Here is a 15,291-nt window from a genome sequence, read left to right on the forward strand (position 1 = left end):
TGTCTCCCTGACCTCTTAATGCTAGAGAATCTTAGAGCTTGATCCTAGGACCTCTTCTCTTTTTAATCTACTTTCTACCTCACTTTCTGGGTCACCTTATCCACCTTATCATGGCCTTAAGCACCATCTCTATGTTGATTACTTCCGAATTTAGAACTCTTGCCACTGAAATCCTGACCTACCTCTCCAACACCTTCTTCCCCTGAGCTCCCCTCTCCATCTTCCCCCTCATCCAACCTTCTGGGTGCTCAACCCAAACACCTTGAGTCGACTTGGAGTTCTTTCTTTCTCTCACACCCCACCTCCCATTTGTCACCTAACCCTGCTGCTCTACCTTCAGTGTGTATGCGGAATCCAACCACTTCTCGCTGCTCTGGCCAGGCTCACCTGGCCTATTCCAGTAGGTCCCTAACTGGTCACCTTTCTGTGGCCTGTGTCCCCATCGATTTATTTCAACAAGACAACCTGATCGATCCCGTGAAAACCTGAGCCAGATCATGTCACTGCTCTGTGCAAAATTCTCCAGTGGCTTCTGTCTCACTTACAATGGCCCACAAGGCTCCATGTAATGTGGCCCTATTACCTTTCTGGTGTCACCTGCTGCTGACTGCTCTCTCCCTCCCTCCTTGACTCGGCTTCAGCCGCACTGTTCCTCAAACAGGTCAGGCACACTTTGCTTCAGGGACGTTGGACTTACTATTCTTTCAGCCTACAATGCTTCCCAAAGATGCATGCTTACCACCTTCAAGTCTTTCAAAAGGCCACTTTCCCAATGAGGTCTTCCCTCAATACCTGTTACGATACTTGTAATTTACCTTAAAATACTTCAGTATGGTCGGTAGTGTATTACGTATGTGTCCGTTCATTTAAATTTTAATTCTAGAGACGGTCAGTTAATGTGTAATCAAGAATGCACAGTTCAGGAATGCTCAGCTGGTATTCCACTGGAAAAGGTCACACTTCAAGGCACTGCTCCAAGAGTTTCTGTTGTCCCCATCTCAAGCAACAACCGACACTGCTAATTAGCGCAATAATTTTTTTTTTAAAAAAGGTCTTTATTGGTGAAACTACAAACCTGTTAAGTAGCATAGTGAAAGTGAAGAACTGGCTTTCTTAGCTGAAATTAAAATCATCTCTGCTGATTGGCTTCAACAGTTCGCTACAATCATTTGGGACTGAGGGACACAACCTACTCGTACATAAACAGGGTATAAGAACCCAGCAAGGCTTGCAAATGGCACCCATTGGGAGAGACTTATTCCCTACTCTGTCCCATATCCAGACATTGGTTTGGAATAATTTGTGGTGCATGATCCCAACCAGAAGGCACAGAACCTTGGAGATGCAGAAAGGTCACTGGGAACTCAGAACAGGTTTTATGATTGATTTTAGGCCTGCTTTGCTAACAATTATTTGGTTAATAGATGTCATAAGCAGAATCTGGTTTGAGATGTGTTTTGGTTACTCCCTGATGGTGACATTATGGGGGGCTGTCAAACCCTCACCCACCTCAAACCTCTTAGTGACCACCATCATCTACCAAAAAGAACCTAAGAATTGAGCATATCTAAACCAACGTACGTCAAGTTTACAAAACCTTCTTATTTAAAATTTTTACCATCCTCCCACACTGTACATCGCTATCCTTGTTTTATTTTTCTCTGTCAACATCTAACATCCTTTACATGTTACTTTTTGGTCCTTATTGACTGTCTCTACCTGTAGATGGTCTAAGCTCCACAAGGTCAGGGATTTCTATCACAATCTATTTGTCTGTTTTGCTCACTACCATAGCCCACTACAAATAACAGTGCCAGGTATAATAACAATGCCTGGATATTTGTTAACTGAATGAATTAAAAATGAGGGAGTGCTGAAAGAGTTCGGAAGAAAAGAGGATTACTTTTGGCTGGAAAAATCAAGAAAACATAGCATTTGATCGTGACATGGAAGAAAGACAGCCAGAGTGGTCTAAATGTATAGACACGAATTTATCGCTTGCCAAGCAAAGAGAGTCACAACCTTTAAGAAAGGTCAGTGAGTCTCCCTGAACTGAAAGTGAAAGAGGCAGATATAATGTCAACAGATTTTGTCCAAATTTCCAGTTGATTCAAAAGTGAAGTTTGAAGTCTCTCTTCAAATGGGTTCCTATTCTGGTTTTGTATCACTCGGATGTGGGGCAATTCTCAAACTGGTCCACGAGGGGTTGCGTGAGGCCCCGGTGGGAGCACACTGGGAATCACACAGGGGGCAGATTCGTCTGTGCATGCTCAGAGTGGGGCAAGATCTTTCTTCAGCTGTCCCCAGAGATCTGGGAGGAGGGCATCTGGGGCAGAGAGAATGGTGTGAGCCAAAGCACTCCGGAAAGAAAATACAGAGCACATCCAAGGAAGACACAGAGCAAAGGGTGACTCCAGACAAAGGGTTGAAGATGTTGGGAGAGGAGAACTTTGTATTCTCACTGGAGACCCCTTGATCGTGGCCAGCAATAGAGTCATCAGACATTTGGAATCTGGAAATATGATCAGAGCTGTGTTTAAGAAGGTTAATCGAGGGCGCCTGGGTGGCTCAGTCGTTAGGCGTCTGACTTCAGCTCAGGTCATGATCCCGGGGTCCTGGGATCGAGTTCTGCATTGGGCTCCTGCTCAGCAGGGAATCTGCTTCTCCTTCTGCCCCTCCCTACTGCTTGTGTGCTCTCTCCCTCTCTCTCTCTCTCTCAAAAATAAATAAATAAAATCTTTAAAAAAAAAAAAAAAAAGAAGGCTAATCGAGGGCTGTGGACGCACGGCCAGGCTGGGTGGGAGATGCTGGGACAAAGAGACACCTGTGTCTTCATGGATATTCTGGAGAGGGCTGGAAATTCCTCTTCCTATGCCACATTGCCCTCGCCGCTCCCCAGCAAAGCCTCGGGCAGATGCTCGGGCTGTGGAATAATGACCAGTGCTTAGTTAACCTCTGCCTATGTTCTGCTGCATTGGGAAGCAAGGAGGTACTCCTAAGGACACAATACCCACATAACTCTCACGCAGCTGCTACCCCTGCCAAGCAAATCGTACTTGCTTCTCGGTCACCTCTTTCCTTTTTGGCACCTACTGGAGAAGATGGGAACTAGGCTTAGAAGGGCAGGCAAAGGCAGAAGAGAGGGAGGAGAGAACAGTGCCACCGAGGGGCTGGCTTACGCCCATGCATCCCCCTTCCCGTGGCTGACCTCTTCTCTCTTGCGGTTCCTCCACCACAAAGTGCTGCCCACCAGAGCCTGGACCACGGTCAAGCCTGAGAGAGCGTGGGAGGGACGTGGGGATGGCACTTGGAAGGCACTGATTCCAGCAGCCCTGCAGCACTCCTTCCGATTGAGAAACTCCTTCCCTGTCTTCAGGGACGCCCTCCATGCGATGCCTTCTAGAGCAAAGAGAGCTAAGCTCTCCCCGCGAATCTGGCACTCTCCCCTGTCGCCTTTGCTCTCCTCAACTGCTCTTAGCAATTGCTTTGGACTCTCCCAACAAGCCAGAGGTCACCTTCCAGAGCCTGGGAAACTGCTAATCACTGGAGTCTGACGACTAGTACAAGTGAATTTGCCTTGGCCCCAATCCAAGGCTAGAGCTATTCGATTTCGGTCTGCGGCCACGTTGGACTCTCCACTAGGAGCCCTCTGCCCTTCCCCCTACCTGTTCTGGGGCAGCTGCCCTAGAAGAAGAGGCTTCCTAGCCTTCCCCCACCCCCAGCCCAGCAGGGGAAGGGGCTGCTGGAGGGAGGTCCTGGAGCACAAAGCAGGTTTAGTTATGCAAGTGGAAACCAGGAGACCAAGATCCTTCCCTTGAGGTTCTGAGGAATTAATGGGGGGGTGGGTAGGGCATAAGCTATTGACCCGGCAGGCACTCGCTCACCTGATCAGAAATAACTTCATCTGTCTGATCTCTAGATGGGCATGTCCCTGGGGCCTCAGAGAGGTGAATGAGGCAAGAGGTGATGGAGGGCAACTGGGTCTTGAACCAGGTAGTGTGCCAGGCTCTCTTACATCATCATACTGGATCCGTGGGCTAACGCTGAGGTGTGTGTGTATCTTGTCCCACTTGGCAGCAGAGGAAACTGGAGCTCGGAAATATTCAGTAACTGACCTAAGAGCACACAGCTAGAGACAGCCAATCTGGGGTCCAAATCCAGTTCCAGCTGATTCTAGAACTTCAGCTCTCTCAACTTCACGGAACTACCTCCTGGGGAGAGTGTCCAGAAGAATGACATTGAAGACTTCAGGTGTCTTTCTGGGAAAAGTTAACAACAGTTCTATTATGTCACCAAACTTCCTATGTTAAAACCCTAACTTCCAGTACCTCAGAACGTGATGTATATATTTGGAGATAGGGTTTTTAAGAGGTAATTAAGTTAAAATGAAGTCATAAGGGTGGGCCCTAATCCAACATGACTGGCGCCCTTATAAGAAGAGAAAAGTAGGACACAGACACAGAGGAAAGGCCATCGTCAGGACCCAGAGAGAAGCCAGCTGCCTACGAACCAAGGAGAGAGGCCTCAGAAGGAACCACCTCTGCCGGCACCTTAAGCTTGGACGTCTGGCCTCCAGAACCGAGAAAATAAATTCCTGTTGTTGTTGAAGCCACTCTGTCTGTGTGTGGTTCTTTGTTATAGCAGCCCCAGCCGACTGAGACAAGTCCCCACGTTCCGGGTGCTCGTTGTTTCCTAGACTCTGTACAGGGTATTCAACATGGTGGAGTTACGTTCAGAATCGAGTCCCATCCAAGAGGGAGGCAGGGAGGCTCGGCCTCTCAAAACAGGACTAGAATAAGTGTAGGAGGGAGAGACAGATAGACAGACACTGGCCCTGCCTGATGACAGGCAGAGGCTGACTTGAGGCACTGGCTTGGGGGGGGACGGTGGGGCACCCTTCTTCCCCTGGCCTAATTCAGCAAGAGCACCTGCTTTTCTCCTCTTCTGCTATGATCACAGGGAAATGCAAAACGCCTCACTACTGGGGACGCCCTGATTCTTCCTGTCCCCCCCACCCCCGTCAATCATCACCCAGCAACTGCTTCTGACCTTCCAGAGTGGTAACTAACTTTATAGAAGCATCGACAAGTGGGAAAACCCAGACAGGAGGCGGAATAAAATCGGTCTCCGAATTTTGCGAGCACTTAATTTGAATACCTCCTATCAGGAGGGGACAGGAGTGAACACACACAAAGGGAGAGGAAAAAAGCCCCTTTGAATTGCAAGGGCGGTGAAAGAACAAGGGGGTTTTACAAACATGAGCCCAGATATAGAGAGGGAGATTGGTAATGGGTGTTTCAAGAAGAAAAAAGAATTTTTCTACATACTCGTTTGTGCGGATGTATATGTACATACATACACTTGCATATGTGTGTGTGTGTGTGTATGTATTTGTGCCCCCCACACACACACACTTCATCATCTGAAATGCAAGGTCTTGGGGAATTTCCTATGGAGAAAAGGCCTTTGCCAGAGCTGCCCTACGGGGAAGGTTTAAACCCGTCTGCCACATTTTTCTGGATTCTTCAGTCAACTGGAGAGAAGACACACAAACCGGGGCCTCATCAGTACGACCAAAAGAATCTATATTTTTAGCATTCTGCAGTTTGGTATCCTTCAAACTTGGTAACTCCCAAGTGGACACCCTGACCATTTAAAAACCAATTTCTGTGTTCTTCCCAACCCAAAGACCGTGAAGTGACTGCTACAGGTCCCCAGTCCAGTCTCCTGCCTTTCCTTTTAAACCAACAACTACCACAAAAATGTCTGCTCTAGAGTTGCATTCACTATTTGTGTAAAATATTTAACAGCGTGCTTTGTTTAAAACAGAAAAAGGAAAAACCTCTGCCTGACCACACTTCATTCCAAGCCTGAAAACTATCCCTTGTGAAAGGGGAAAAAGATGCTATGTGGTGTTTCTGCCTCAGGTCTTTGGCTTGGGCCCTGGCGAGCCCCCGACATCCACACAGAAGCTTCTGCTGTGTGACTGCCTTCGGGCGCCTCCGCTGAGTGGAAGCCGCTAGCTGGGGCAGAAGTTCCGGCCAAGCACACGCCTGACCGGGGCAGGATTGGAAAGTGCCCGGAGCTCCTTGGAGCCCCAGGAGCCCAGGGAGCGGTTGGCCCAGGGGACTGGCTGGAGGCTAAGGGTCTGGATGGGTCTCTCCTGAGAACTGGGCTGTGGTCCCGGGTACCCCGGCTGCAAACATCAAAACCACATAAAAGGTGCGGGTGGTCGGAGAAGCCCGCGACAGTGACTGGTGTGGCGGAGCAGGTGAATCCTACTGGGCGTTTGAAAGACTGTGAGGAGCTCAAATGCAGCAGAGAGGCTGGGGAGGGGGCGGACGGGGAGACACAAAAACTCTGAGCAGTCACAGTAATTAATACATTAACAGATCTCAGTTCCGAGTATTCCTGGCCTGAGGACTGTAGTTTTGCCAAGGTGCAAGAACAGAGCTTACAGTGTGGCTAGGCACATAATGGGCACAGAGGTTTTACTGGGGATTTGCTGGGAATGATCTAGGATGACTTCGTTCTGCTCTTGAAAAGAAGGAAAACTCAGTATAGAAGTGGGTAGCTTGCTACAGACTGAATATTTGTGTCTCCTCAAAACTCATATGCTGCGGGGCCCCTGGGTGGCTCAGTCGTTAAGTGTCTGCCTTCGGCTCAGGTCATGATCCCAGGGTCCTGGGATCCAGCCCCGCATTGGGCTCCCTGCTCAGCGGGAAGCCTGCTTCTCCCTCTCCCACTCCCCCTGCTTGTGTTCCCTCTCTCACTGTGTGTTTCTCTCTGTCAAATAAAAAAATAAAATCTTTAAAAAAAATTCATATGCTGAAACGCTATCCCCCAAGGTGATGGTACTAGGAGGCGGGGCTTTGGGAGGTGATGAAGTCATGAGGGTGGAGCCCTCAGGAATGGGATTCGTGCCCTTGTAAGAAGAGCCTGGCAAGAGCCTGCTTCCTCCCTTTCTGCTCTGTACCATGTGATAATGTCATGAAAGGCAGCCATCTGCAAACCAGAAAGCGGGTCCCCACCAGACCCCAGATCGGCCAGCACTTTGATCTTGGACAGAATTCCCAGCTTCCAGAACCTTGAGAAATAAACGTCTGATGTTTCAGTCACCTGGTCTGTGGTATTTTGTTATAGCAGCTTGGTCCCACTAAGACAGATCGTTTGCCCAGTTGTAGAATTAGAGGCTACCATTTTATCAAGGAAATTTCTTACATAACGGTGAAAAGACATGCACTGTGCAGAAAACAGTAAGAAATAAATGAGTGCACATATGTGGAATTTGCAAAACAAAACAGATGAACATAGGGGAAGGGAAGGAAAAATAAAATAAGATGAAATCAGAGAGGGAGACAAACCATGAGACGCTGCACTCTAGGAAACAAACTGAGGGATGCTGGAGGGGAGGTACGGGGAGATGGGGTAACTGGGTGATGGACACTAAGGAGGACATGTAATGTAATGAGCACGGGGTGTTGTATGCAACTGATGAATCACTACATTCTACCCTGAAAGTAATAAAATATATATATATATAGGTTTGGAACAAAAAGACATTTAAAAAAAGAAAGAAAGAAAGAAAGAAAGGAGTGAAAGGCAGCAAGTGTTGGAGAAAATCAGAAGGGGGAAGGGTTGTCCCGCTGAAGTGGTCACAGCAAGTCTCCCTGATACAGGGAGATGTGTATGTGGATGCAGAGGGGTGGGGGGAGACATATCGAGGGGGCTGGGAGGAGGGGGCAAGGAGCGGTCCAGGATAGTGGGAAGCAGCAGAAAGGATCCAGGGGCCTTTCATGGTGCCCTGGCCGATGGGCAAAGGACTGGGCAAACACTTGGCTTAACAGCTGGGCCAACTCAGTAGCCTGGCCTGATGACACAGAACCTACCTGTGTTTTCTAATGCCCCTAGCGTTTTGCCAATTGCCCCTCCAAGGAGAGAATTATGAATAAATCAGAAATGCTGCTTCGCAGACATCACCTAGCTTCTTAAAAAAAATCCTCTAAATGAAAGGGAATAAGAGTTAGTCCCCCAAATTAGTCTAGGTGTTAGTAACACACCCATTGAGAAGATGTGGGAAGTGAAGGTCAGAACTTATCCAAAGTTCCCCAGCTGCTAAATGGCCGAGTTAGCCTGGAAACCCACATTTGTCTGGCTCCAAAGCCCGTGACTTTTTCCCCTGTACCAAACAAAACTCAGGTCTGGAGAGGATATAGCTCAGATTCAAGGCAGGGGCATCTGGATGGACGTTCAAAAGGGACCTCTGGTCACCTAGAAGAGAAGACAGACCTCGTTACTTTGTTCCTTGCTGGGGAAGTTCAAGGCTGTGTGACAGAAAGGATACAGGACACTGGGAGTCTGGGGAAAAAGAGAAATAGATTAGATTAAAAATGGAGTTGGCTGGGTGCAAATTAGTTAACCTCTAATAAATGGGATAAATAGCAGGATGTAATTAACCGCTGCTTAAAAGAGGACCCTGGGTATTTCCCTCAGTGAGCAAACCCCTGGGGATTGTTATACTAATTCCAACTGAAAAGGTAGAGAGAGAGACTACAGTTCTTATCTGGAAAAGAATGGAGCACATTTAGCTATTTTCCTTTTGTATGTTGATGCCAGATGGCCCAAATCTTTTTTTTTAGATAAAAACTGGATTACACAGAGGATTAGATTAGATGGAGGAAAATTTACACCGTCAGAAGAGCAGCTCGCATTGCTGGCCAATCGAGGCTGCTGTTGGTAGTGGGTGCCTGGGCAGGTGGGGCCCTCATTTTGCAGGAGCGGCTCAGAACTGCCACCCACTGAGAAGCTGGAGGGAGAGAGCGGAGTCCTTATGCGCCTCCTCACCTCTGCTCTGCCTTTTGTTCCTTTGCAGGGCTGGTAATCAGAGTATACCATCCAGCTGGGAGAGGCTGTTCAGGCCCCCGCTCCAGAAAACTGTTATTGCAACTGACGTGAACTGATCAGTCTTAGGGCAGTGTCAAAGCCTTTTGCTTTTTGCTAAAGTTGTTAATTAGGTGGATGTTTTTCATTCACGAATTGTTGGTTCTTGGCCTTTCCCTTCTGTCTACCTGAAAACTCAGAAATAAGGGCTTCAGGGTTTCTAAATGACTAAGGGTTTCTAAAGCCACTGATTGGCTAAGTGGGCCCTGCTCATCACTCAAACGAAGCTCAAGCTGAAACTCTGATATCTCTCTTTGCACTGCCCAGCACCTGGTCCAGCTGTGATATGGTTATGGAGGGGATCGGCATGTACCATGGCAAAGTACGCCACTTTGGCATAAAGGTTGTTTTGAGCTGAAGGCAAGTGAAAAAAAAGAGACATAAGAAGAGCTCTCTGCTGTCCTTCCCATCTGCCTAAAAGCAGAACATAAATTTCCCTTCCGCAGGTGTCTCCTTCCCCCTCCATGTAAGGAAGAGAACAACCCTTATCACCAGAGACACACCCCCATATATTTCCTAGTTGCCTTTCCATAATTTATCAGCCCTAGAAGTCCAACCCTTCTTTCCTTTGTCCAGTCATTTATCTACAATGTATTGCCCTTTGTTAAAATGGCATATAAGTCCTTACGTTTAACCACTTTTTGGTTTTCATTTCTTTTCTGTGAAGCCCATGTGCATGTAAAAAAACAAAACAAAACAAAAAAACGAACATCAATTCAAATTAAATGCCTTTTCTCCTGTTAACCTGTCTTTGTCAGTTTAATTTGCAGGCCCTGGGTATGAACCTAAGAGGGTATAGGAAAGACTTTTTTTCCTCCCCTACAGTTACGATGAGAGTTAACCCACTGTTATACAAAGAAAACCTCAACGAGGCCAAAATGTGGAAGCAAAGAACAGGATAAACTTCTGAAAGGCAGGATACACACTCCCCACTCTTATGGGGCAGGAAGGACTGTGTCCAGGACTGTCTGCAGAATGCACGTGGGAATGTCAGTGGATAATGATGATCTGGGGCTGTGATGGCAAACAAGTGGCACAACATGGGTCTTCTGTAACTTAGTATTTTTGTTTTGTTTTGTTTTTTGTGTTTTGTTTTTTACTGTTTCTCCAATGAAGAAGTAATACCCCAAAGTCCCAGATTTTCTGTGATAGTCTCAATTTAGTGCTATTTTTATTGCTTTTGATAAAAGAAGATTCAGAAAACATAAAAACAAATGTGATTAATGTTTACTTCTTGGTAAGAATTTTTACAGAAATAATTTTGTAAGTCCAAAAATCTTTCCTGAGCATGTACTTGAACTTGTACTTGAACGTTTGGTTTGGAAAATATGTTCACCAAGGCTGGATCCTTAGAAAGGTGATTTAGACATTTTTTTTTTTTTTTTGTCCTAAAACAAGTAAATAATTATGTTATTTTTCCGGGTTTTACAGATGGTAAAATTAAGATCTAGAACAACGGACTTGTTTGAGATATCACTAGTCACTAGTTGGAGTTGGGCCCACCCCTAGGTCATCCGGTATCTAGGTTGGCTCATCATCCACGGCATAGATTTTCTAGAGAGCTTTTGCATCATCCTGGCTCTCTGATAGCTTCAGACCAATCGCTCATCTATTTTTAGCAGGCAAAACCACTGGGGAAGAGAGAGGTTAACAAATGAAAGGAAAAGATATAAGGCACAAGGACGGAACCAATGTCAGAGGTGGGATAGACGTTAAAAAAGAAAAGAAAAAGGACCTAAAAGAGAGGCCAAGGATAACATTTAAGTAGATGAAATGCATTTTATTCGCATTGGCCTTTTTCTTGCATTTCCCTAATCCCACAGCAGAGTCCAATCCCTTTTTCTGAATCCCCCTGGCATTTTGTTTGTTCTTCCCTAATGACATTTATTAGATCCTGCTCTATGGTAACATACAGTGACATTCCCACCCTGACTCTAGCCCAACTACATTATAAACTCTTTGAAGACACAGTCAGTGTTTGGGACAAATTTGTTTCCCCCCGCCAGAGTTTAGTGTGTTTGTTGAATAAATGAACAAAGCAATATTCACAGCTACGGTGAACACCCCCCCCCAAAATGCCGAGCCCATTTTTATCTCCTATTTGGAGAAGTATTTGTTCCCAAAATTTGATTTGGAACAGCTGAAGTTTTATCAAGCTGCTTGGGACATTAGCACAAAACATACAAATAAAAACTACCAACTTTGCTCTCCAGGAGCCGAAGAGGGACAGATTGGAGCTAGAGCCTGTTCTTTGTCTTGTGGATTTGTCTCGGGCATTTTAGTGTGCCTGGCTTTGGGGAGGGAAAGGAAATGCCTGCGCAAGTTTGGGCTTGGGGTTGACAGGGAGCTCTCCTGCTCAGATTCACACAGGGTGCGAAAGAGACTAGACCTTAAAAACTGCCTTGGCCCAACTCCTCATCTGCAGATGAAGAAACTGAGACCCGTGCAGACTGTCTTGCCCAAGATCACAAAGCTACATAGTGGCATGGCCTAGATCCGACAGTTTTCAAATAAAGTAGTGAACCAAGCAATGTATTAAAACCTTTCTAAAGAGACCCTAAGGTTAGAAACCTAGCATTTTATTTTATTTTATTTTGAAACCTAGCATTTTAAATCATTAGCAAGTGCTATAGTATTATGCATAGAGAGTACATGTGACAAAGTCAGGACTAAAACTTGAGGCTATGTTTTTGACATTGCTTGATGTTCAGTCTAAATGTTGAAGAACCACTGTTTCTGAGTTCTGACTTGATGGGCGGAGGTGGGCAGGGAAGGACAGGCATTCCTCAATTCCATTTGTACATGTTGCCTAAGAGAACACAGGGGACATACACTTTTCTGCTTTCAGGAGCATGAGACAGCTTCCCAGTCCTTTTGAGCATTCTCACTGCCAGAGGGGAAGCTCCCCAGTCAGCTGATCTAGGAAGCCCATGCAAAGCAGATCATTCCAGTTCCAGGTGAGAGTAAGGAACAAGGTACCTTCTCCCCTCAGAAAAGAGAAATCCACAGGCCCTTTCTTTCCAATGCCACCTTGATTAATGCATTAATGGGCTTTCAGGCAAGTTTTATTCAGGCACTTTGGGACAGGGCAGTGAGTCAGAGGATGGCATCGAAGACAGAATAGAAGCCGTAGTCCTCTCTGGGGATCTGACTCTGGGCTTTAAATTCCCAGATCACACAACCTCCTAATTGGAAAGAAATGTTCTTAAACAAGAGCAGGGGTTTTGCCAGGCCTGCCAGTCACTAATAAGGTCGGTCTAAGGACTGCCTGATGAAAGAAAAGTTGGATTTACATGTCACAGTGAATTTTTAAAGTATTTTCACCCCGAGGTTTACTGCTCAGTATAAATAAAATCTCTCTCTTTGGGCAATCCCACCCCAACTCCTGCATATATGCCTTCCTTAATTAAATTAACTTTGAGATGACATCCAAACAATGTCTTCCTACCAAACGCCTTTGTTTTCTCCAAGATCTACCTTATAGACCAGCTGTTTCACAAGGTTCCTGTGTAAACTGATCGTTTCCCACCCCCAGCCTGCACACTAATTGGAGACAAGTTTTAACATCTCTACAGCCAGAACCATGAAGCCGTGTCCCAAATGGCCCGCACACCTAACAATACCAAACATTAAACATTAAAAAAAAAAAAAAATTATTTAGGGTGCTTACAGAGGATCGGATAAATACAAAATTTAAATTTCATTTGTTGAAATTCACACAACTGAAGGCTAATTCCCGAATTGAGGAGAGGATTTTTTTTTTTTATTAGTCTCTCAAAAATCAGGGGTTCGCATTCGTAATTACAGCTGCTCTTGGCTTAAACACATTAAGTCCGAAGCCGCGGCTCCCCTACGGGGTGCGGGCGCGCAAGACACACGTGGACACACACACACACGCACACGCGCCCGCCCACACCACCTTCCTTGTGAATCGCCTGCGGGATTTATGGGCTTCGCCACCACGGATTACTGTCAGGTGCAGAAAGCAAGCCTTTGTCCTTGGGCATTTTCCTCCCCCCCCCCGCCCCACCTTTGATGGTTATTTACCGGCCACGTGAGCGCCGGGCGGGGGTCGGGCGGGGGAAACAAAGGCTAGCGGAGCGCGGCCGCGGCGGGTGGGGCTCAGGGACGGCTCCCCAGCTCCAGCGACACTTGCGAAATTAGCCCAGACCTGCCTCCGACCGAGAGGCTCCTCCAAGAGAAATCTTGTCCAAGCCCTGGTAAAGGCGCCGGCGTTTCCTGAGGCCGGGAGATTTCTCAGCCGGCGGGCCTGGCAGGGCCCGGTTCCTGGGCCCCGGGAGAGGAACGGGGCCCGGGACGGTCGGGCCTGGGGGGCTCCCTGGAGAGGGCGCACACTCCTGGTGTACCAGCGAGAGCGAGTCTTTAGAGCCTTACAGCCGGCTCAGCAAATGAGAAACCGGGACAGAGGCCCCTTTGCCCCCGGGAGGAAGTACACACCCCTCCCCACGGGAGAGGCCACGCAGCGAGCCTTAGACTGCTGACCCCCCACCCCGAGTGCCTGGCGCCCCAGGGCCGCCCCCCGGGGACCTCGGTCGGTGCGCAGCTGTGGCCCCTTCCAGGGCCTGATCGGCGTGCCCCTGGCGTAAAATTTCGTAAAAAGTCAGTGTTCAAAAATGCAGCGCTTTTTAAAGACAATGAAAATTAACCAATTGCAAAAAAAAAAAAAAAAAAAAAAAAAATCCATGAACAAAATATTAAATTCTAAATAGAGACAGGATCCTCGCGGTGCCGAGCCGAGCCGAGCCATTTTGCATTCCGAGGGAAAACGAAGAGCCCCTACTCGACCCGGGCAAAGGGGGATTCGCGGCGCAGCGGGAGGGGAGCGCGATGGTAGGCCTCGGAAGTGGAGGTCCCCTCCTGAGACCTGGTAGGGGAGTGGAGGGGGCCCTGGGGGCCCGGAGGTGAGAGCTCCAGGGAGCCGCTCTGCCAGCAACAAAGGCCGAGCGGAAGGCCGAGTTGGGGGCGGGAAGGCCCCCGCGGGTTCCGCGGCCTTCGCTGCCGGGGTCGTGTTTCCAGGAGGGACCCGGAATGGAAGACTCGACTCCGCTGCTACCGGGGCCGCGAGCGAGTCCTGCAGTACTCACCACCCCCCCTCCCCGGCTCGGTGGTTAATTCTCACTAACAAGATTTGGCAAGATGTCGGGCGAATAATTTTTGGCTTCTGTCGTGTCCCCACCGCGGCGCGCACATACCCCCTGCCAAAAGCGGCCTCTGGGAAATTAAATGCCTAAGTAAAACTGGGGGCGGGAAGAACGCTACAGGACCTGGAAAGAGGGATGGAATCGCCCTCAGAACTTATTAAATCCTTTACGCGTCAATTTCTCAGGGTCTAGCTTCGCACCCCACGGTAGACCCTAATTGTCATTTCCTGAGAAAACAATTCACATGTATGCAAGATGAGGTGAGGACTTTTCCAAAAGCCCAAAACGTCGGGTTTTCCCCCCAAACCGGGATTCAATAAAGATCTTTAGGAAGCGTGGACGGGAGTGGCACCCCTGCCTTCCTCCGTAGGAACAACATTCCGACAATTAATGCCGCCCTCTGGGTCGTAAAGCAACAAACCCAACACCTCGCTATTACCGGGCTTCGGGGCAGGAGGGCATTTCTCTTTCATCTTGTACGTTGGGGCTTGCCCGCGCTCCTCGGGAAGCTATAAGGCTGATTTAATGGCGGGAGATGAAAATCGATCGCGCTAATGCATAAGCTAACGTCTGAGGAGTCGCGCTGAGAAAACGACCGGCCAGGCGGAACGCACTCCGTAAGCCCGGGCCGTGCCCGCTGGGCAGCGGGGCAACGTGGCCCTGTCCACTCCGGTGCGCCGGAGGAGCCCTGCGAGGCTGCGAAGGGGGAAGCACGGAGGCAAAAAGGAACGAAACCTCCAAACCGAGCCCCGGCCTCCGTTAGGCCGGCTTCCTGGCTGGCCGCTCTCCGTACGCCGAACGCCGCACCGCCGCGGCGGGGTGGACTGGCTGCACGGCGACTAGTGTCGGGCGGGCCGCGCGCCGCGGAGGCCGGGGACTGCCCGCCGACTGCGACCGCCGCCGCCGCGCTCCATTCACAAAGTCCCGGCGCTGCCGCTCGCCTGCCGGTCGGAGGCCGCCTCCCTCTTCCTCTAGGTCTCGGTTTTATGAATGGGCCTGACGGCGAGCGCCGAGCGCCCTGTTTACTCCGCTCTTTGTGACGTCGCGTTCCCATGACTGGGCGCCAGCGGCCCTCACTCCATTCACGCGCAAGGGAGGGGGCGGAGGGAGCCGGGATGGGGCGGGGAGCCGGCGCGGGGGGAGGGCGCGAGGCCCGGAATGGCAAGAGGCGGGGCCTCGGGAGGTAGTA

At 48.8% G+C, this 15,291-nt stretch overlaps 1 long non-coding RNA gene across 2 annotated transcripts; it reads right to left on the reverse strand.

Annotated features, from left to right (window-relative positions):
* Positions 1 to 1,034: 1,034 nt before the first annotated feature.
* Positions 1,035 to 15,252, reverse strand: LOC144381421 (uncharacterized). 2 transcript variants are annotated; one of them, XR_013446643.1, is made up of 3 exons: positions 14,542 to 15,252; positions 8,061 to 8,271; positions 1,035 to 4,259 (listed from the first exon to the last, which is right to left on the reverse strand). It is a non-coding gene; the product is annotated as an uncharacterized LOC144381421 (long non-coding RNA). The 2 variants fall into 2 exon arrangements; XR_013446642.1 differs by having other exon boundaries at positions 1,035 to 8,271.
* Positions 15,253 to 15,291: the final 39 nt, after the last annotated feature.

Source organism: Halichoerus grypus, chromosome 3 (genome assembly GCF_964656455.1).
Source record: "Halichoerus grypus chromosome 3, mHalGry1.hap1.1, whole genome shotgun sequence".
Taxonomy (NCBI): domain Eukaryota; kingdom Metazoa; phylum Chordata; class Mammalia; order Carnivora; family Phocidae; genus Halichoerus; species Halichoerus grypus.